We start from the raw sequence: 21,421 nt of genomic DNA, 5'->3' as shown, positions 1-21,421 counted from the left end.
CTTGTGTATGCTGAGTTCAGGCTCTAGAATCAGGTATCATTCACACCTCAGCTCTGCAACATGCCACCATACTGGCAAGAGGGATGGAAACAATTATATGACTGATTTAACCACCCCCCCCTGTCCATTTCATTTTTCATAAACTAAGAAGAATAGCATTCCTGTCTCTCATTGATGAGGATTGAATTGGCCCATGCCTATGAAATCCATAATACAGCAATGGAATGTAGAATGCAGAAAAGTCCCAACTGATATTATCAAGTATTTTTTTTCCAAACCAGATATAGTAAGAGGATAAAATAGAATCAAGGCAGTGAGGAATTAATAAAAGTAAATTTTAAAAATAAGTGTCTGTGATATCTATAATTTAATTAATCAAGAGAACAGTGAGACTTGCCAGGACAAAATGAAAATCTACAAACACCTTAAGATGATTAACATATAAAGGAGGATATTTATTATTTTGACAGTTTTCCCATATTATTATGTTCTGTATACCTGTTAACCAGAGTTCTACTAGCAAAATCCAGGCTCTTTGACACTTACTGTCCATGAAATTGGGGATCAGTCATGTATATGAGCAGTTACACATCTCTTTACTCTTGATTTCACTGCATTACTTGTAGAACCTCTAGGATAAACCAAAGAGGCTAAAATTTCTACAGAATGTCAGGAAATACTCCAGAAAGCAAAGTATATAATACTGTGAAGCCAATCTGAGAAATCAACTTGAGCCCCAGTTACTCACTTACATAGACCTGAACTGTCCACAGACCTGGGAACCATGTGCAGGGATAAATTTTATATTTCAGTCCTCAAAATATATCTAATTGTCTGTCTGTCTTACACAATTTCTTCATGTCTATAAAAGTTATGCAGGTTAAGTTACTGAACAAATACTTATTGAATGCCCATCATATGAAATGTACTGTGCTCAGTATTGACAATACACGAATAAGTAAAAGAGTACTCCCTTACCAATAGCAATATAGCAAAATTAAAATGTAATGTCACAAGTACTGTAAAGTAGGTATTCACAGGTGTTGTGGGTACCCATAAATAGAGCATTTATCTCTATCAACAAGATAGGGAACCATGTTTCAGGGAAAAAAAATGCCATATGGCACTAACCAATATTGACTAATCATTCCCTGGAAGGGAATTTCTACAACTGCCAAGCTAAGGGGATTAAGGGGCCTCTGAGATCTGTCAACAATTTTTTTTTTAAGTAGGGCCTTAAACTAACAAAAAGAAGACATGTTCATCAGATCTACATATAGGTGAGAGTTGAAAGAGAGAGCTAATAAATTGATGATTGAAGCAAGATTTAAAAAGATAGGGCAGTTTGGGAGGATAGCTGAAACCAAGAAAAATGTAAAATTTTGTACTAAAAAAAATCCAGGGCTGGGTCTGTGGCTCAGTGGTAGAGTGCTTGCCTAGCATGTGTGAGGCACTGGGTTTGATTCTCAGCACCATGTATCAATAAATAAAATAAAGGTCCATTGACAACTTTAAAAAAATTTTAAAAAATCACACACTGTATATCAGAACAGGAGGTGGGAAAACTGTCTCTGAAGCAGTCTGGGTGAGTAGACATAGTCGATGATTAACTAGTTGGAAGTTCTTCCTGGTTTTATTATGTATGAGTTTCTTTAATGGAGCAGAATGTCTTTACTAAACTGGAATATCTTTAAAGGTGGGGATTGCATCTCACATATTTTAATATCTCCCCCTTGATCACAGAAGGCCTAGTACAGAGACCAGGTTCAAAAAGTCATTCTTGAACTGTGTGAAAACTAAAAGTCAAAACTAAAACACCTAAAGCAATAGTCTCCATAATGAAGGGGCTGTGCTCAGAACCCTCAGAGAAGGCTATGTCAGTTCTCTTCTGTGTGGGCTTCCCGATACTGCTCTGGGCTTTCTCCTCCCATTTCCTTCTGAAGATAAAATCAAATCTCTTTTGCATGATAGAAAGGCTGGACCTGATCCCCTGCCTGACCTCAGGCTCACATACTGCTTCTTCTGGCTCTTTCTGTTAACTCTAAGACACTGGTATTTGCATGGAAGATTCTTACACTTACTTACACACACACACACACACACACACACACACACACACACACCCCACATCCCACACTCAATACTTGCTTTATCTGGTTCACTGCTGCTTGTCAGTTTAAACTTACCTCAGGGAAACCTTCCCTGAACCCACAGACCCAGGGTGGGTCCCTCAATTGGATGCTTGCCCAGTTCCCTATGTTTCACCTTTCTGGCACTAATCACAGCCATCATTCAATGTCAGCTGTGGAATTATTGTTTTAAATCTACCTCCCTGCTGGGGTGTGACCCCACAAGGGCAGGGACCTAAGCTGTCTTCATCACTGTATGCTGAGGAGCTATGTCAGTGTCCCTCCAACTTTAATGTGCTTGTGAAAGACCTAGGGATCTTGTTAACCTGCATATTCTGATTGAGCAGGCCTAGTATGAGGCCTTAAATCCTGCATTTTTTTTTTTTACAAGCTTACAGGGACTGCTGATGCCCCCTGTCCTCTCACCCACTTTGAGCAGCAAAGGTCTGCAGCACAGCCTGCCTGCATATCCTCACTGGCTTTAACCCATCTTCTTCCTCACCTCCCACCCAATCTAGTCCCCCAGCTTGTTTTCCTGACTTGGTTTTCTAGAGGTCCATCCCCTAGATCATACATCTTCAAAATGTCTTTCTAAAATGGAAATGTAATCATGTCATCTCCTTTCTTCAAAACCTTCAGAGACTCCATGTCACTTCATGGAAAAAAAAAAAACAAAAAACATCTCCTTAGTGAGGCATTCAAGGCTCAATCATGAGCTTATATCCCTGATGACTTTTCTAGTCTCACCTCTTTTATATCTCCCTCCCACATCCCCCTCTCCTGTCAAAGCGTTTGTAGGACCTTGCACTCACTAAGCTGTTCTATTCCGTCTTTATTCCATTTTGCTTTGCTCGGGCCTCCAACTCTCCCTAGAATAACCTCTCCCAACCCCAGCCACCTGTCAAAGGTCCACCCTCCTCTCCTAGCTCACCTTCTCAGCATCAAAAGGACTTTAGGGATTCCCCTCTATAGACAGAACTGTCAGTTCCCTCCTCTGCATTATGCTATAGCCCCCTGTGCTGTCCTAGTTTATTCACACAGCAGCTTCCCTCTGGTCAGGGAGTCCTCTGAGCACAACGCTGTGTCTAGTTCATTGTTGTTTCCTTTGGGCCTAGCACTTGGTTGGCACTTAAAATATATGCAACATAAATGAGACAAGGCCATCATATTCTGCTCCAGATACCATATTTTCAAGGGGATGATTTGACACAGTGGAATCTAAAGAAGGAATAGCAATATTAGATGACTTGACACAGGGAAGTTCTAAAGAACAAACAGCAATACTGGCCTAGAATCCCTGTGATATGAGAAACAGTTCAAAGACAGTCTGAATATATAACCTGAATGAAAGATGTGCATGCACATAGTAAGTACTCAATAAATATTTATTGAATGAAAGAATGAACAAATGAGTCATAATTGCTCTCTCTATATGGAGCTGTCAGGTTGAAGAGAGATTACATGCGTGTGAATTATCTGTAGTTCCAGAAACTAGAATATTATATCTAAGGTAGAAGATTTCAGTCCAATAAAATGACGAATTTCCTAACAAGACCAAGAACTTACCAAATTTTACTTTCTCTTAGAGCCTTCTAAAATGATCCTTTTCTTTTAAGAATATAAAAACTAACCATGCCATCTCGGAACTAGTTAGTAAAAATTTTGTGGCAAATGAGAGAAAAAACTAAGATGTTGGTGACTTATTGGCTCCTAAAGGTATCAAAAGAACCCTCCCCTTTCCCTTTCTATCCCCAGTTCCCATCTGTGTGGCTGCCCATGGAGGGATCTCACAGAGTATCACATACCAACGTTGGACCCACCATACCTGGGAAGGAGGCTCCTACTGCAAGAAGATAAGGGCCTGGTTGAGAGAGAGCAGTTTCCCAGACCCCAACTGCCAAGAGTTACCCAAATGAAAAATGATAGCTGGATGACAAAAATAATAGTTATTCACCACAGACCTAAACAATTGTTCTTATTCCAAAACTTACAACTAAGATTCAACATTGTATTTACATATAATGTAAATTCAGCTTACAACTACTGTTTATTATATACTCCCAAGAAACACAACCTACATTTTACTAACCTGATAATAATTCACTATTCCTATCAGACTAGAAGACTTTTTGATGCTGACTTTATTTATTAATTTATTCTTAAAAAATATTCAACTAAGGATAGAATGATGAAGAAAACTCTCCTTACAAAGCCCGTAATCTTATGCAGAAGGAAGCCAAGTAAAAAAAACAATCACAAAGCAGGTGACAAATACTATAATGAAGAAAACCATATGCATTTTATTGTATAGAGATATAAAAAGGATAAAGTGAAACAGTTTAATTAAGCTCCTTTATGATTAAACATCAGTTTTCTTCATTTACTTGACTAGGTGTCTCTTCGAGTTATAAAGCAGATTGGGAAGAAGGTTATTTTTGCTGGAGTACCATCCATTTCCCCCACTGGCTTACATACCAGAAGAAAAGAATCTGCTTGCTTGGAGTCTCAATTTCAAACCTAACAAAGAGATAAATATGACATTACAACACTCACACTGAAATCAGCACCTTCTAGAGGCACAGAAAACACAACCAATGACTTCAGGTCAAATGAGTGATACTCATCAATGGCTGGAGCTATAAAGAATAAAATAGGAGAGAGGGAGCAGGGTGTAGTGATGCAGGCCTGTAATCCCATTGGCATGGGAGGTTTGTTAGTTCAAAGCCAGCCTCAGCAACAGCAACTCAATGAGTCCCTGTCTCTAAATAAAATACAAAATAGGGCTGAGAATGTGGCTCAGTGGTTGAGTGCCCCTGAATTTAATCCCCAGTATCCCCTGCCAAAAAAGGGGAGAAAGTGAGGAGATTAGCAGTGTCATGATTCCCATGCTATTCCATTCTTCCTGTTACTCATGGTTCTGACTTGGGTCTTCTGTATTCACTTATTTTTCTTGGGTTGCTGCTTCAATTTTTTTCCCACATTCCCACAAAGTTATGATCTCTCAGGAATTATCTTTGCTGCAGATATATATGCATATGTTTTTCATTTTCTTTTCTTTTCTTTTTTTTTTTTTTTTTTGTCTGTAGTGACAGGACATGCTACTCCTTCTCCCAGAATCTGAGCTAAATGAGAAGGTGATTATCATTCTTTTCTTAGAACATAAATGCTTTCTCTTACTTCCCTTTCCAGACTTGGCCATATATTCAGTTTATTTTGCTCCTAAATAATGGTGGAAACCTGGCTTACCACAATTCTGATTTCTGCTTTTCACCTGATTTTTTTTTTAAATGTGTTCTTATTGCTTTTTAAAGTCTTGGTTGTTGTTGATAAGTAGTGCACTGTATTTACAGAGGTTTTTTTTTTTTTTTCTTTTTTTTTTTAAATCTAGAAAATTGCTGTGGATAACTTTGTTACTCCTTTTGCAGAAAGCACAGATGTGCTACCCTCAGGTGACCTAAGAGGCAATGGGTTCCATTGTAATTGCTGGCCCACATTGTGGGCCCAGCTGGATGGACATTTTAATTTCTGCCTCTTTTGTGGCTTCCATTATCCTGGGGGCCAAGGTATAAACGTGTCTGGAATCACAATTTGTGGAAGGTTAGTAAAATTTTGGAACTGAGCCAGGATCATTCAGTGCTTGGGATGGATTTTTTGGAGACTCTCCAAATGTATGGGTTGTTCATTTGTGCCATGTGGGCAGACTTGTCTCCAATAGACAGTTAAGATAAAATGTTGCTTACTGCAGCCTAGCTGTACAATGGAAAAAAACTGAGGTGAGCAGTCTGGAGAGAGTGGCTTCTGTGCCTTAGAAGGCTAGTTACTTTGAGGAGGGCTGCTTGAGTGTGCTAAAGCTTTAGGAAGCTTAGGAAGCAGTTTCTATATAAAGGATGATTTAAGGGGAAATGATGGCTTAGACTGAGAAGGCTCTGGTTTTTGACATATGCTCTCTCTACCCAAAAGGTAGTCCTATGTAATGAATAAAAGCAGGGCCCTTTGGTTTTGCCTGGGCTGGTATTCCAGCTCTACCTCTTATCAACTGTACAACTTTGGAAATCTTCCTTACTTATGATATTATGAAGTTAGGGTGAAATAGTTAATGCATATAAATGTTTAGCATAAAACTGACACACAAGAGTTCTGCTACATCTTGTAGAAAGACAAAATACTATAACTCCATAGTTTTATAAAGTTTTGGGGTCTCTAACTACCTTGGGAATTTGATTAAAACTATGGATCCTTGTTCCTCATGGAAAAAAAATGCACATATACAAAATGTTTATATACAGATTTAGGAAACTCAAATATACAAGGTAGTACAACCATCAACTTTAGGTCAAGACTCTGTTCCACAGTAATCCCATTCCAAAAAGAGAATGAAGTCTTCAGTTTTATGTTCTATAATTTTCAATCATCTATAATCATAATACCATAATTTTTAAATTTGTGAAGGATCTAGTAAGATACCAAACTAAATCCTTTATTTCATTTAAAAAAAATTGTTTAGGAGTAACGTAATAAGATCCTTGGAAAATACTTGATGTGCAGATATACAGGGAACTCATCAATTTTGTATTTCTATAAATTTTTTAAAACATAAATTTTCTCTTTATTCACTATCCTTCATGTTTGAGATATCTCTTAAATTTTAGCATATTTCTACATTGCCACTAATCCTGGTCTCTGAGATATGTTTATAATCCTCAGAAATCTATGTACATGCAAAGCAATTTGATGGATAAAATGATCTTTTTCTCCTGTGTATTTTAATTGCTATATTAAAGTTTACTCAGTCATACCTATTTGACACTGGGAAAAAGAGAGAATATAGTCCTCAATTTAATGGAAAAGAGCCTTATTGCAATGCAATACTAGACTAATATCTTCATCAGATAGAAATTATAGAAATTCAAATGAACAAAGAGGTACTGAATACATACAATGGAAAAGGCTCCATTCCATGGCATTTGGTATACAAGAATGAACAGATCCTAGAGATATGTCCCCCCAGGGAGCTTACAGTCTAACAGTGAAAATGGTCTTTTCTTTCTAAAGAATATGGCTGGGGTTGAGATTTTGTTCCTGGACAAAGCCAGAGGTAAACTCCAAGTATTTCCATTACTACCCCTCAAGGACACTTGTTTTAAAAATAGCTGATTCAATGTGGGCAGTACCAAACACAGAATGTCCAAAGAATGTTCAGGTAAAATCCCACCCACAACTTCCCCCAAGACAGGAGTGTGGCCATGTTTAGGTGAGTCTTTCTAAGCTTAAAAATATTTTTAAGCTCTTCTACTTTGCTACCAGAATAATTTGGATGACTTTTGAGAATTTGAACAACAGAGCCCAAGTTCTGGAGTTTAGTAGTTTGCTATAGTTACAAAGTGGCAGAGGTAGGGCAGATGATGAAGAAAGAAGCAGATTAATAAAACGAATATAAGCCTGGAATATGAAAAATTAGAAGTAAATCAGATAAGTGATAGGGTGAAAGGGAGGAGACATTAAAAGATCTTGTAATCAGGAAACATTGTTGAAACTGCTCATGGAAACTCAGAAGCAGGGATGACACAGTCTGATTAGCTCTGGAATTCACCTGATCTCACTCTAGAAGGGGGGCAAATGATGTTGAAGTTCTGAATAAGGATGTGGAGAAGCAACTGCTTGATGGGCTAAAAAGCTGTAAGTGAAAGGCAGAAATTTTGCTTATAAGTCTGAGGACAGAGAAGTCAACCTAAATGAGGTGCATCATTAGCTTAAGAGAGCAAAATCATTTACTTACGACCTAGTAATGCAGTGACCCTACACATGTGCCCTCATAATTCAAAGACCACAATATTTTTGGCAGATGAATTGCTTGTCTCTTCTCACAGTGAATGCTTTGATAAACAACAGTATAAATATCCTGTCGCCTGGCTTCTTGGTTTTATAAACAATCAGGAGACAAATAAGGCATTTGCCTGATGACCAATACAGACTTACAAATAAACTTCTATAAACAGAAGAAGGCAGAACCCATGGCAGATGGTGTAGGCTTTCCATACCTACTGCTTATACCAACCAGAGAACCCTCTCAGTCCAGCCCTATCTTTAAAAAATCCAGGCCTATTTATAATATGGTTAGGCTCTTTCCAGAGTAATAAGAGGTATTTTAGTTGTAGGTGGACACAATACCTTTATTTTATTTTTATGTGGTGCTGAGGATTGAACCCAGTGCACTGTCTTACACGTGCCTCAGTGCCTCACTAAGCCCCAGCCCCAGCCCCCATACTACCCTTTTGATGTTGTTCACATTGCAAATGGTAGTTGCCTCCTGCAGAGTAAAACTGGAATCATTAGCTGTGACTAGTAAGCAATCTTGAATTATTCCAAAGCACTCTACCTCAGAGTTCCAGCCCTTAAGTAGTAATAACATTTCCTTTCCATTACCTGGTAAACTGAAATTCTTTATCCAAAAGCTTAAAGAATGATTCCTATTTTAACTTAGGAAAAAAAAATGTTTTTAACAGGACTCATAAATGTTATACACTCACTCATAAATGTTATATAAGTGTATGGATGCCCACATACACTTATCTGTAGACACATGCAAACCCAAACTCTAGACATCTTCCTTGAGAGGTTTGAATGAAAGATGATTCTTGTCATTTAATTTTCCACGTCCTTAGCCTCATCATTATTCAACAGTATTCTGACACTAAGTTTTCTCTTAGAAGGTGATTGGGTAGACTCATAGAAGACCAAAATGTACTTTGCAAATACACATGCAATAAAAATGTTTAATGATAAACCCTGCATGTTATCAAGCACTTGAGGACTTTTAAATCAAAACAACCTACCTTGGTAAAAGTATCAGGGAACCTAAAATCAGGGACATTAAAATTTAAGGAAGTTTCAATCACTACTGAAGAAGATACATTATTGTTATATGAATTTTTAAAATAATAAATGTAGCTAACACTCATAATAGGAGAGACACTGTTCTAAGCCCTTTACCTGTTCTTTGCATTTAATCCTCACAAAATTCTATGAAATAAGTACTAAAAACTGAAGTTTGAAGAGTTTTTGAATAGTGACTAGATTATACAACATGACGGCAGAAAACAGCCACAAAAAATTCAGTTTTGCCTTTATAGAAGTACTGGACAATCCATCTCAGGTCACAGTTAAATTTATGTGTATAATATGAAACTGTTTCCATCTGCTTCCATTCCTAGACATTCTAGTTCCCCATAGACCTTAATCTCTAGATGTTCATGTCTTCACAAAGAAACAAAGTACAAAGTGACAAGTCTTGTATATACAGAAAGAGCAGCCCATTTTCTCAGCATCAAGGCCTGCACAATCACAGCCCTTCTAGGATTGCCCAGGGAGGCCTTTTGCTTTTCTTCACCCTTCCTGCAAAGATGAGCTCATGGGGCAAGACAAGTACCTCCTTTATCTTCCACGGGCTTAGCAAATCGTAAGAACAATTTCACCTAGGAGATAGCAAATGGGTTCAAGGGTTGCAAGAGTTAACTATGAAAGTGAGCCTAGTATAAACAAGAGAGAGACAGAGTGATTAAGAGTGTGGCTCCAGCAGAGACCAGGAATATGGTATACAGGAATGGAAACCAAGAAAATTCCAGATCTATTAAGATTGGCTAAGACTTGCTCCTCTAAAGCTAGTGATTAGTTCTATAGAAACATATCAGTTAGCTATTAAGGCACATTCCTCATCTGGAAAATTGGGTCAAAGGAAAATGTTTATACATGTTTGTATTTCCAAAACAAAATGACTTCCTAGTATATACCTGATAGATCCCCTTTGTACCCCACAGAGACATCACAGTGATCTTTAACCTATCTCCTGACAGAAAACTGTCCTCATTCACTTTATCTTTTTTCTTGACTACTTAATTCTTGGAAAATTTTGCTTTTACATTTTAAAAAATCTTTTTGGTTCATAAACTCTAGAAAATTATTAAACTGGGCCTGCAGGTATTAAGTCTGAATGAAGGATAATGAGTGGAAAGGGAGAACACTTTTACCTTTCCAAGTTTTCTTTTGAGGCAATTGATAGCATACACATATTAGAATTACTTTCGTATTAACTCTGAAGAGGAGAAGCAATTTAAGTAAAAGATTACAGATCACTCTTCTCTAATGAATAACAAAAGGAGGTTCTATAATTTGAGGTTTCAGCAGAGCAGATTTTCTTCATGAAACATAGGCTGTAAGAATATTTTATGTGCAAAAACTTACATGGGGCTTTCTGGCCCACTGAGTTCTAGTTCTTTCTTTCAGAAGGTCTTACTTTCACATCCATTTACTAATGAGAACTAAGAGTAATATTTCATATTTATAAGTGCCTAATAATGAAAAAGAAAGAAGACTGTCTTGGTCAGTTTCTTTTGGTTGAAAGGATCCCAGGTACATTTAGTTACTTCAGGAATTAGCAGTGGGAGGAGATTAGGTTGTCTGAAGGGAATTATTACAAGGATACACAGGGACTAGAAGTGGAACACACCAAAATGTAAGGCAATTCTAAGTACTGGAGTCTTCATGTCTTTGCCATCTTTCTATGCCTTGCCTCACCCTTCTTCCCCTGCCAGCTCTTTACTCTCTGATCTGTTTCTGCATAGTTTTAGTTCACGTATGGTTATAACATTCTCTGACAATCTGACTTTGCTGTCAACTGGCTTAGTATTTAGTTTATCAGTGTTGATTTTCCAAGAAAGGGATCTGATTGGTTCAGACTATCATTTTAAACTATTCCATACAAAGAATGGCCAGGCCAAAGAATGGTTCTGCAGGTCAAATATCTACCCCTTGGTTTGCTCATCTTAGACAAGGTACAACCACATTTAATAGAAGATGATATTGAGTATGATTGTGCAGAATGAGGCCACCAGCTCAAAGACTTCCTTAGAGAAGGATAGAATTGGTGTGAAGTTGACATAAACATTTCAAATGTGTTGGCAGATTATGTGGGAACAAGTTTAGCAAAATTGAGTTAGTTGCAATAGACCTGGATTTGCCTTGATATAGCATGTGAAAATAACAAAAGCACCTTTCCTACAACTTTATCAACTTTATCTCCATGAGTAGTCAAGTACCTAAAAGTCTTCAGACTTTTATCTCAAACATTTGGAATTTTAACTTAGAGTGCCAATGAACATACTTTTCCTTATGTAAAGATCACCTATTTGCTTTATGTTAGAGTAACATTCTAGTGGGAAATAACATATTAAAATAGGGATAATGAATACTTCTTTGCTTGATCCCATAGAATTCATTTCAATAGAAATCTAATTCACGGAGGTGACCAAACTATATTGGGTGAATATATGGGAGCTCTAAGTCAATTAACCTGACAGTTCAGCAACCTAACACAGATAATTTATTCAAAGAATATTATAATAATGACTGAATAATGCCAAGGTGGAATCATATAACACTGTAAATGCAGGTTATATGAAGAAAATCTGGGTTCAAATCACAGCTCTACTTTGAAAAACTGTGTGACTTTGATCAAACTTTCATCCCTTTGAATCATGAAAAATGCAGATTATATAACCACTTGATAAAGGTTTTATAAATAGTAGGCAAGATAATGTATGTAGGCTACTACATGATCGACATGTAGTAAATACTTAGTAAATGGAAGTGGCTGCTTCTATTACTCTATATATGATGATTATCAACACCATGGGTATTACAGGGATTAGAAAACACAAATTAGAGATATAAGGGTTCTATTTTCAAGAACTTTACAGTTTTGAGTGCATTCATATAACTTGCAACACACAAAAGGAACTCAGAAGAGTGATAGGTTAAGTGAAAATACTAAATGTGAGACAATAAAGCTAACTAATATTCTTTAATCAGGAAAAGGAAGTTAAAATTCTAGTGAAGTTTTAATAGGGGTAGTGCTCTTAGGAAAAACAATGAGGGATCTCATACTATAGCCAGGATTTATAGGAGTTTTGTAAATGGAGCATGAACTATAATAAAAGGGGGAAATTGAAGTATTAAGGTGAGAGTTGCAAGAGGAGAGGAGTCCTCTTAGATGCAATACCTGAGAGTTACTGTTGAAAACTAGGGAGGGTATGCACACTAGTTGGATATACATTTCACTTTGTCTGGGAAGCCTAGACCTGGTTAGAGTTCCTTGCTGGGTATTGCCTGCCTGTGTTTTCTCTACTCTAACAATCATTACATAGGGGCATTACTTGTTTAGAGCCCATTTTTTTGGCAGTTTTAGATTCTGACTCTCATGCTTACCACTCTGATTAGCCAAGTGTCTGGCACATGGTAAGCACTACATAAACATATGCTGAATGAACAAATGCATTAATGCAAGAATGAGTTGAGTAATTAACATGGAATTAAGAGGTGATTGCATCATATGCTGTTCTGTATTGTTCTCTAGTGTTTATAGGGGCTAATCCTATCTTCCTGTTGACACTGTAAACTGTACTGAAACACAGCAAGAATTCAGCCCCATATCGCCAACACTACCACTGGAAGGCATCCAGTTACAGACAAACATGTTCAAAAGATCCTTCTGAGTTCTTTGCTAATAATCTCTTTTTTTTCCTCTATTCTCCATATTCTATTTATCCTTTATACCAATGCAAAGACTCACTATGAGATTAGAAGCTTGTCTTATAATGAGTGAATTAAGGAGTATCTTGACAGCATATATCTCAAGGTATACTCTTCCAACCTGGCAGCCTTCTAGAATCTCACATTGCTGTTGATTCCAAGCTTTCAGGTGATACAGGAATGCATCAACTGAAGCCAAATTTTTATCTTTGAAGTGCTATCTTTGTTGTTATCATTTGGTGTTACAGAGATTTTCTTCTTGCTAACAAGTTCAGTTTTACCTTTGCATGAAAGTATGTTTATAATTTAAAGATAATCTGAGAACTTTTTGTAGGTAAAAATGATGTGTTCAATTGATTTCTAGTTAACAAACTCTGGTACATTCAATCATTTCATCCAATGAGCCTTTTGAACACCTCTCAGATTCCAAGTAGTGGAAAAACTCAGATGAATAAGACTCACTGCTGAAGATACTCAAAGTCTGGATGTGCCATAGCCACATTTGTAGGATCTGAAAGGTGACATTCAGAATATTCCCTTCTAGGGGTTCCCTCCAATCCCTCTTCAATCCTATGTGTTGGTTCCCTGCAAATATCTTACAACAGAATAAGACTTCTAATTCAACAAATTATAACCCCTCCATAGTCCCATTAACTAGTCTTTACTCCAAGCTACCTTATTCTCATGTGGATTTTTCTATTTTATTCTATAGTTCTCCTTTTCTAAAACCTAGACTGTGTATTTCATGGTTATCTTTCTGTGAGACATACAAAATATTTCTGTCTCAAAAAGACATTGAAAACTTGGGACAGTAAATGTAGAACATCAAGGAGGTAAAGAGGGAAAATCCCTCAGCAAACAAAGGAAAACCAACACACTTGTAGAGAGTCTGGAGAATAGACTCCTTTTTCCTTTCTCTCTGCCTACTTGAAGAAATTCTCCCATTTCTTCTGTTTACACTAGCTTCTCATAGAAATACTAAGACAAAAAAGAATTCACAGAATTATAGTTCAAAATTATATTTTTGAAAAGTCCAAGGAGCTCTTTAAAAATCTTAACTCAGATCTGGTTTAATCATGAATTCAGTGAAGTTTCAACGTTAGGGTTCATCACTACCATCGACTCCTCTCATGGCCCTGGGAGAGGTCCAAGCAATGGATTCACAAGGTCAAATTTTAAAAAGTAAACTCTTTTACCATTGTTGGCAAAGACCACAGCTTCTTTGTATTCTGATTTTCATCTTTTTCCTCATGCTGGAGGCACTGGAGAAGCTGTGGTTATATTTGTTGATCTGGTGAAGGGGAGGTTGAGATGGGCATAAGTTTATCTTGTTAGAGTGATCCATATTTATGTGGATCGCAGTCATTTCAGAGTATGATAAGTCATTTCTAGTTAGTCCCTATGGAAGAATGGGTTCAAGTAATATTTCCACTATGCACTAGGTCAAGCATCATGTCACAAGTGCAGGGTAATTCACATTTCGTGATAAACATGTGTCCCAGAACACACAGCACTGAGAGTATTTGCTAGTGGAAAGACTGGATATCTTTCCATTCTCTCTAAAAAAGATGATATTGCAAAAAATTATTATCATATGAAAAGGAAATCAGACTATTCAGCTCCAAAGATGTAGTAAAGTAATTAATTTAGGGTTGTGCCAGGCAGTTAATAACATTTTCTTATTAATCCAATTTTGTGATTTGTTTGGTATTTTCAGCTTTTTAACTATGATTTTGTTACTGATTTAAAATAAATATTTACTTTCATAACTAATTTTGCATCTACAATATTAAATTCTTTTCTCAAAGATGATCCCATAGTATGTAAGTTTCAAGTCCCCACAGAACCTGGATTTGTCCGTGATCCAACTTAATTATCCCTTCATCTTTAGAAAATTTCTCTTCACATTTCAAGAAAACTGAAGGCCAATATCATATAGTTTATAGCAGCACTGTACAAACTCCAGAACTTCTGACTTCCTCTCCATTGCTATTATTACCCTATATTGTTTTACTTTTGAGAATAAGTATCATGAAAGTCAAAGACCTTCAATTGAAAAAAAAAGGCAAGTAAAGAAATCTCCTGATGACAGTTTATAATAATAGGACTTATATATAGCATTTCTTATATGCTAGTGGTTGTTTTAAAGTGCTTACATAGAACTCAATCTTCAAAACAATTTCATGACTAAGCTAATCATATTATCCTCATTTTTTAGATAATGAAAGTTGAAACAAAAAGGTGAAGCAAGGCTAGAGTTGTGGCTTAGTGATAGAGTGCTTGTCTAGTACATGTGAGGCACTGAGTCCTTTGATCCTCAGAACCACTTAAAAATAAATAAAGGTATTGTGTCCACCTCCAACTAAAAAATATTTTTTTTAAAATGGTGAAGCATACAGACCGAGTTCACACAGTATGGGGAAAGCATGACATTCTTTGTTTTGTGGCAGCTTGCAGCAAACATTTATTGAGTGCCTACAGTGTTACAGTCACTTTGCCAAGCATTACAACTCATTATAGTATTCTATCTTTACAATTACCCTTTGAGATATGTAGCATGACTCTTATCTTGCAGTTGAAGAAATTTAAGTATAGAGATATTTAGTCATTTTAAGTAAGTAAGGGGCAAAGTAAGTACTTGATTCATCTCTGACTCCAAAGTCTGGGCTCTTAGCTTCTATGTGATACTGCCCATCAAAAAAAAAAAAAAATATCCTCAATGCACCTGCCATGGTTTCCTTGACCTTCCACTATTGCCACATCCATTCCCTATGGTTTCTTTCTTTTAAAGCAACAATTGGAATGGGCATGTGGACAGGATTAGGATTAGGAATGGGGATAGCAGCATAAAGAATAGTAGGCCCTGTCCTGGCAATTCTGATATTCATACTGTGTATACCTAAAATCAGGGCACCTGCCATCATCATACACCATGATGTTCCTTTCACTTGACCCCTTTCTTCAACTTTTGCAATGGTCAAGAGATGATAAATTCATTTTTAATTTATGTTCTATGATAAAATTATGAATAACTATGAACAGATATGTAATTTAGATATTGGGGAAAGTTTATAGAAGAAGCAAACTCAAATCCATAATAGGGTTAGGGAAAATAATACAAATAAAATAGCAAGAATGTAATGCCAGGGTGTGTCAGGGATAATAGTATCGTAGAAAGTGCACATCCAAACCGAATAGCAGATACTGAGAGCAACAAAGGGTTGCCAGGTGGGAATATGAACCCAGGGTGACTAGATCTGACAATTAAAAAAAAAAATCTAGATTTTTGGTATAAGCATATCTCCTAAATTGTAAATATTTTAAAGCAGTTCATTTTTACTTTATTTTTTTTTGCTTTTTAAATTGATTTTTTAAAAAAATAAATGACAGCAGAATGCATTACAATTCTTATTACACATATACAGCACAATTTTTCATATCTCTGGTTGTATTTAAAGTATGTTGACACCAATTCGTATCTTCATACATGTACTTTGAATAATGATGTTCATCACATTCCACCATCCTTGTTAACCTCCTGCCCCCTCCCTTTCCCTCCCACCCCTCTGCCCTACCTAGAATTCATCTATTCCTCCCATACTCCCCCTCCCTACCCTACTATGAGTCAGCCTCCTTATATCAGAGGAAACATTCAGCATTTGTTTTTTTGGAATTGGCTGACTTCACTTAGCACTATCTTCTCCAATGCCATCCATTTACCTGCAAATGCCATAATTTTATTCTCTTTTATTGCTGAGTAAAATTCCATTGTGTATATATGCCACATATTTTTTTATTCATTCATCCACTGAAGGGCATCTAGGTTGGCTCCACAATTTAGCTATTGTGAATTGTGCTGCTATAAACATTGATGTGGCTGTGTACCTGTAGTATGCTGTTTTTAAGTCCTTTGGGTATAGACTGAAGAGAGGGATAGCTCAGGTCAAATGGTGATTCCATTCCCAGATTTCCAAGGAATCTCCATATTAAAGCAGTTCATTTTTAAAAAGCACTAAACCAGCTGACACTGCAGGCCAAACAAACAAACAAACAAACTTCACATCTGTAGGACTTTTATTTGTAGCCTGTCTTATAATGGGTGAAGTCAGAAAAATCTGAGATGGCAGGTTAAAAAGGCTGAAAAGAATTAGTGGAATATTTGGTTTTTGAAAAATGTACTTTGGTTAGAATAATTTATGTGGTGGAGGTAGATGATTGAGGGATGGAATGGGAATGGGAACTAAATAAACCAGTGGCCTTTTTGGAGCTGATCCTCTTCTTTCCCCCTTTGGAGTAGTATTGGTCTTGGACCATAAGGAAAAATAGCAAGAACCTAATTAACAGCTCTAAGGTAGCAATCAATTTACAATTGTGTGAAGTGCAAATTTCTTTGGGCAAGAAATAAATTACAGTATTTGCAAATTTGTAAACAATATAGCACTTTTTCCTGAATGTATTGGGTTTCTCCAGAAAAATAAAAACAAATTTGAAAAAGCAAAATGCTAGGAAAATAACCTATTGTCCCAAGAAATGAAATTTTAAAAGTATCTTTAGTAATTGATTTCTCCATTAAATTCTTAGGAAATATAGGGGGTCCCAGTTTTTAGGTCAATAGAATGAGAGTGTCTAGAAAGTAAACAAACAATTCAAATCCTTAGTCACAGTATATGATTGACTGGGTATCTTCTTTCAAAAGAGCTGAACATAAAAATTTTCCCTCAGTCTTCCCTATATCCCTAATTTGTGCCAAGAACTTCATTCTAAAAAAAGAGATAGTAAGCCGCAAGCCATAATTACCAATGTTTAATGTAACAAAGAGAGCATCAGTGATAAAGACATTAACTCAATCTTTCTGCTCCACAGAAGTAGTTTTTATAAACAATTCTATTCATAAATGTTTATCAGAATCATTTAATAAGATCCAATATCTGTTATTAGAGAGACCCTGAAAGAATGTATGGTTTATTTAGAAAAGTAAGAGCGCTAATTCAAGATTTTATCCATTTTTAAGGACTTAGCTGCAGGCTGAGCTAGAAGCCAAGCATACAAACTAAATGTAACTCCTTCCCTGTCCTCCAGGGGTTCAAAGCCTAAATAGAAAACAGTTTACACCAATCATTTCGGTAGTGAGTTTGTTGGTAAAGAAGAAGCTTGGCTCTCCATGGATACTTGGACTGATGCTTGACTCTATCAGGAAATCATTGAACAGCAAAAGAAAATCAATTACCAAGCAGAAGGAGGGGAAAGGCATTAGAGGCAGAGGTAGGTGGAATATTAATGACCTTATGCAGGAGAATGACAGATAAAATTTGTGCTTTCAAATGATTGCTTTTTCCTATGTTCTTTTTCAAACCATTTCACAAAATATTTTTAGCAAGTCACTCAAGAGCCTTAAAATATATTCATACCTTTTTACTCAGAAATTGCAAGTCTAGGAATCAGAGATGCTGCCAGAAATTTATATATGAGGAAGTGTATCACAGCATTATTATAGTCAGAAACAATCCCCATGTTCATCAATGAGTAATGGTTAGGGCTGGGGATGTGGCTCAAGCGGTAGTGCGCTCGCCTGGCATGCGTGCGGCCCGGGTTCGATCCTCAGCACCACATACAAACAAAGATGTTGTGTTCGCCAATAACTAAAAAATAAATATTAAAAAAATTCTCTCTCTCCCTCCCTCTCTCTCTTTAAAAAAATAAAAAATAAAAAAAAATGAGTAACGGTTAAACAAACTTACAGTACGTCCAAGCCATAGGTCTACACAATCATCAAGTGATTTTATGTATTCCTCATTAAAAAAAAAAAAATCACAGTTTGAAATAATATTTCAAAACAAGCAAAAATGAATATGAAATACATTTCAAAATGATGTAAAATGTTTCATGAAGTATCATCCTAATTGTAATAAAAACAAAAAACTCTCAACCTTGTTTATGATTTTCACCCGTATCCTATTTTTCTAAAGTTCTTCCTTATTTTAGACATACCAGAAAATTAAATGGGAGGAGTTTCTGTTTGTTTTGTGTGAAATCAAAGGAATTTACTTTCAATTCTTTTCCTCTTATCAGTGATCCTGACTTGGGGCAAATCATTTACTAAGTAAGTCACATTCTCATGATTGTATCCATGTTGGCCAGGACCTAAAAGAAGACCAGGTGAGGAAGTGTCCAGATGCTGGATTCTTCCAGGAGAGGGAACAAATATGATGGGAGTGAGAATTGAGGGTGTGAAGACCAGAAAGGGCAGCTGCTGTGTACCGAAAATGAGTTACCTGCATTGAGAATTGAAAGGATGGAAATTAAGAACTGTCCTGATGCATTACCTGATTAATAGCCAAATGAAGAGCACTAAAAAGATGTTATTAAAGTTTGGAGGAGCGTTGTAGTGGACAGAGCCCCTCAGGTATCTGACTAGGTATCACTGAAGATATTCAGGCCCTAAAACTTCCCTTTTGGTCATCTTTGTTAGAGGGCATAATTGTGCAGGACTCGCCCTCTTGCCTATCATTTATTGGGAATTTAGTTATTGTAGAACTTAAAAGACCTCTTTGCAAAAGGGTTTGAGCTGTTAGGCGAAAAAAAAACTTATAAAAAGAACATATTAGAAAATAATTTGAAGTTAAAACACTATTTGAGAAAATTCAAACTGTGTACAAAAATTCACTTCATCCATCAACTCTCCTTCCTTCTAAAATGTACTCATATAAAATATGCTTTAAAAGACAGAACAAGCCAGGAATATAGCCCAAGAAATTTACCACTAAATGAGGACACATATGTGTTTTAGTTCTTGGAAAAACTGTGCCTTGCTGACTTTTTGCCTGGATTTCTTGTTTTTCTGCACTGAAGGGCATGTGGTAATTTCTCCCTCCGATAAATTTTCTTGCTTTTACAGTTTCTTCTTCTAACTGAATGTTAAGCACCTTTCCCACACCATTGCTATTCTAGGTTATGTAGGTCTACACAATCATCAAGCAACCTTCAGCAATCACTAACTAAATGGATCGAGACATTTACCCAACCACAAAACTTAGACCGTTTGGGGATTTTCCAGTCTAATTTAATCTATATAAACCTGACACCAGCAGATTTTCATTTCCTTTGTTCCTTGTGTAGACTTGGTTTAACGTGTTAGTCTCTAAAAGGGAGAGTGGAGACAGCTGTTGAGAAATGAGGAGATTGGCAGTTATAAACACGCAATTTGGTCTAATAGCTTTGATATGCTAAACTTGCTAGCTCCTCCAAGTGTACCTTCCTGATTTTGCATCACAACACACCGAATCCCAAAGGAAGCCACGATAGATTTTTAAAATTAAAAATAAAAAGAAATGCAAACCAGTGGAACGGTTCTTTTAAATCATCTCCAACAGATTCATTCTACGAACTGCAGGCCAGCACAAATCCTGGTACACTAGAGACCTTTAAAAGAGGAGAAGCCAAGAATACTGATCAGGTTCTAAAAAGCGAAAACAGGTGATGTCATAACGCACACTCCTGTGTGATCACCGCCAAGGCCGCGTGGGGAGCTGCGGCTCCAAAGAGCACCGAGCTCTGCGCCAGCCGGCAGTCCGAGTTATCTCCGGGGCCCGGCGGTCACCGATGAGCACCCGGCACCAATCAGGTTCTTGCTCAGCTCCTGCCTTTGTTCTCACTGGGGAGCAGGTTTCGGGCGTGTATCATCCGCAATACGCATTCTGCCCGCACGCGCGTTGCTGGCCCCCTCGGTATACCTGGCACCCGCATTTGTTTGTCCGTCCGCACCTTGTCAGCCAGAGCTTTCAGCTGTTACATCTGCCTTCTTGCCTCAGAGTGGACGTAAAACCCCTGACTCACCATTTTTAGCTTTGGGAGAAGCTGGTCCTGCCCAATCGTTTTAGGTGGCAATTTGTTTTCCGAAGCTACCTTCCCAGGCAGGGCTCTGTCCTCTGCATGTATCTGACCGGCTGCTTAAGAATGGATTTTGGAGTAAGAAGAAAAACCTCTCTTTGGTCATTTCGTGTTTTCACTGCTAAGAGTACTGTGAGAAGGTGCTTCAGAGAAGAAGCGGAAACTGCTAAACCCGATATGTCCCCCCCCTCCCCCACCAACTGGATTATTGTATAAATATGCCTCAGACATCTACCCCCATCCCATTCTCAAGCCTCAGGTAACGAACTAGTCTTTTACACAAGTCTCACAATAAATGACGCATAAAGTTCTTTGAGATCTCTGGATGCAAAGTGCATCAAGACTGCAGCCTCCTTTAGAGCTAAGCTTAGATTTTTGGCTGAGGGAAAGCCCACCACTGCCCCGAAGGAAGGAACGTCTTAATCTCTACCCTTCTCTCACCCCCACACCACCCCTTTCTCCAGAAATCAGAAAATGTTTAGCTCAATCGTAGACCCTCTAGCGAGCTCTAGCTTCCAGCTATTTATCTCACTTTCCTCACCATTTCTGTAGAGACCTTGGAGAGGGGCGTGGCTTGACTTGGGGGTGGAGCTGATCTGCCAGTGTTATTTGCATATAACACACCCTCTTTTTCTTATTGGAGGAGCCGTGCACATTGTATTCCCTCCCACATCACTACCTAACCCGCCATCTCCCTTCAGTTCTGAGCCTCGGAGATAAACTTAACTTGCCCGGAGATTCAAGGCATTTTCGGCCTCTGCGATTGGCCGGTGAGGCTCTCAGCCGAGCCCTAGAAGCTCATTGGCTGCGGCCAAGCGCTC

The 21,421-nt window shown here is 37.5% G+C and overlaps 1 long non-coding RNA gene across 1 annotated transcript; it reads right to left on the bottom strand.

Moving 5' to 3' along the window:
* Positions 1-4,404: 4,404 nt before the first annotated feature.
* Positions 4,405-21,132, bottom strand: LOC120889679 (uncharacterized). Its single transcript, XR_013437847.1, has 2 exons — positions 20,547-21,132; positions 4,405-4,646 (listed from the first exon to the last, which is right to left on the bottom strand). It is a non-coding gene; the product is annotated as an uncharacterized LOC120889679 (long non-coding RNA).
* Positions 21,133-21,421: the final 289 nt, after the last annotated feature.

The sequence above is a fragment of the Ictidomys tridecemlineatus genome, chromosome 4 (assembly GCF_052094955.1).
Source record: "Ictidomys tridecemlineatus isolate mIctTri1 chromosome 4, mIctTri1.hap1, whole genome shotgun sequence".
Lineage (NCBI taxonomy): Eukaryota > Metazoa > Chordata > Mammalia > Rodentia > Sciuridae > Ictidomys > Ictidomys tridecemlineatus.
Note: the sequence above shows the minus strand (reverse complement) of the source record. Positions and strands in the feature narration are given on the sequence as shown.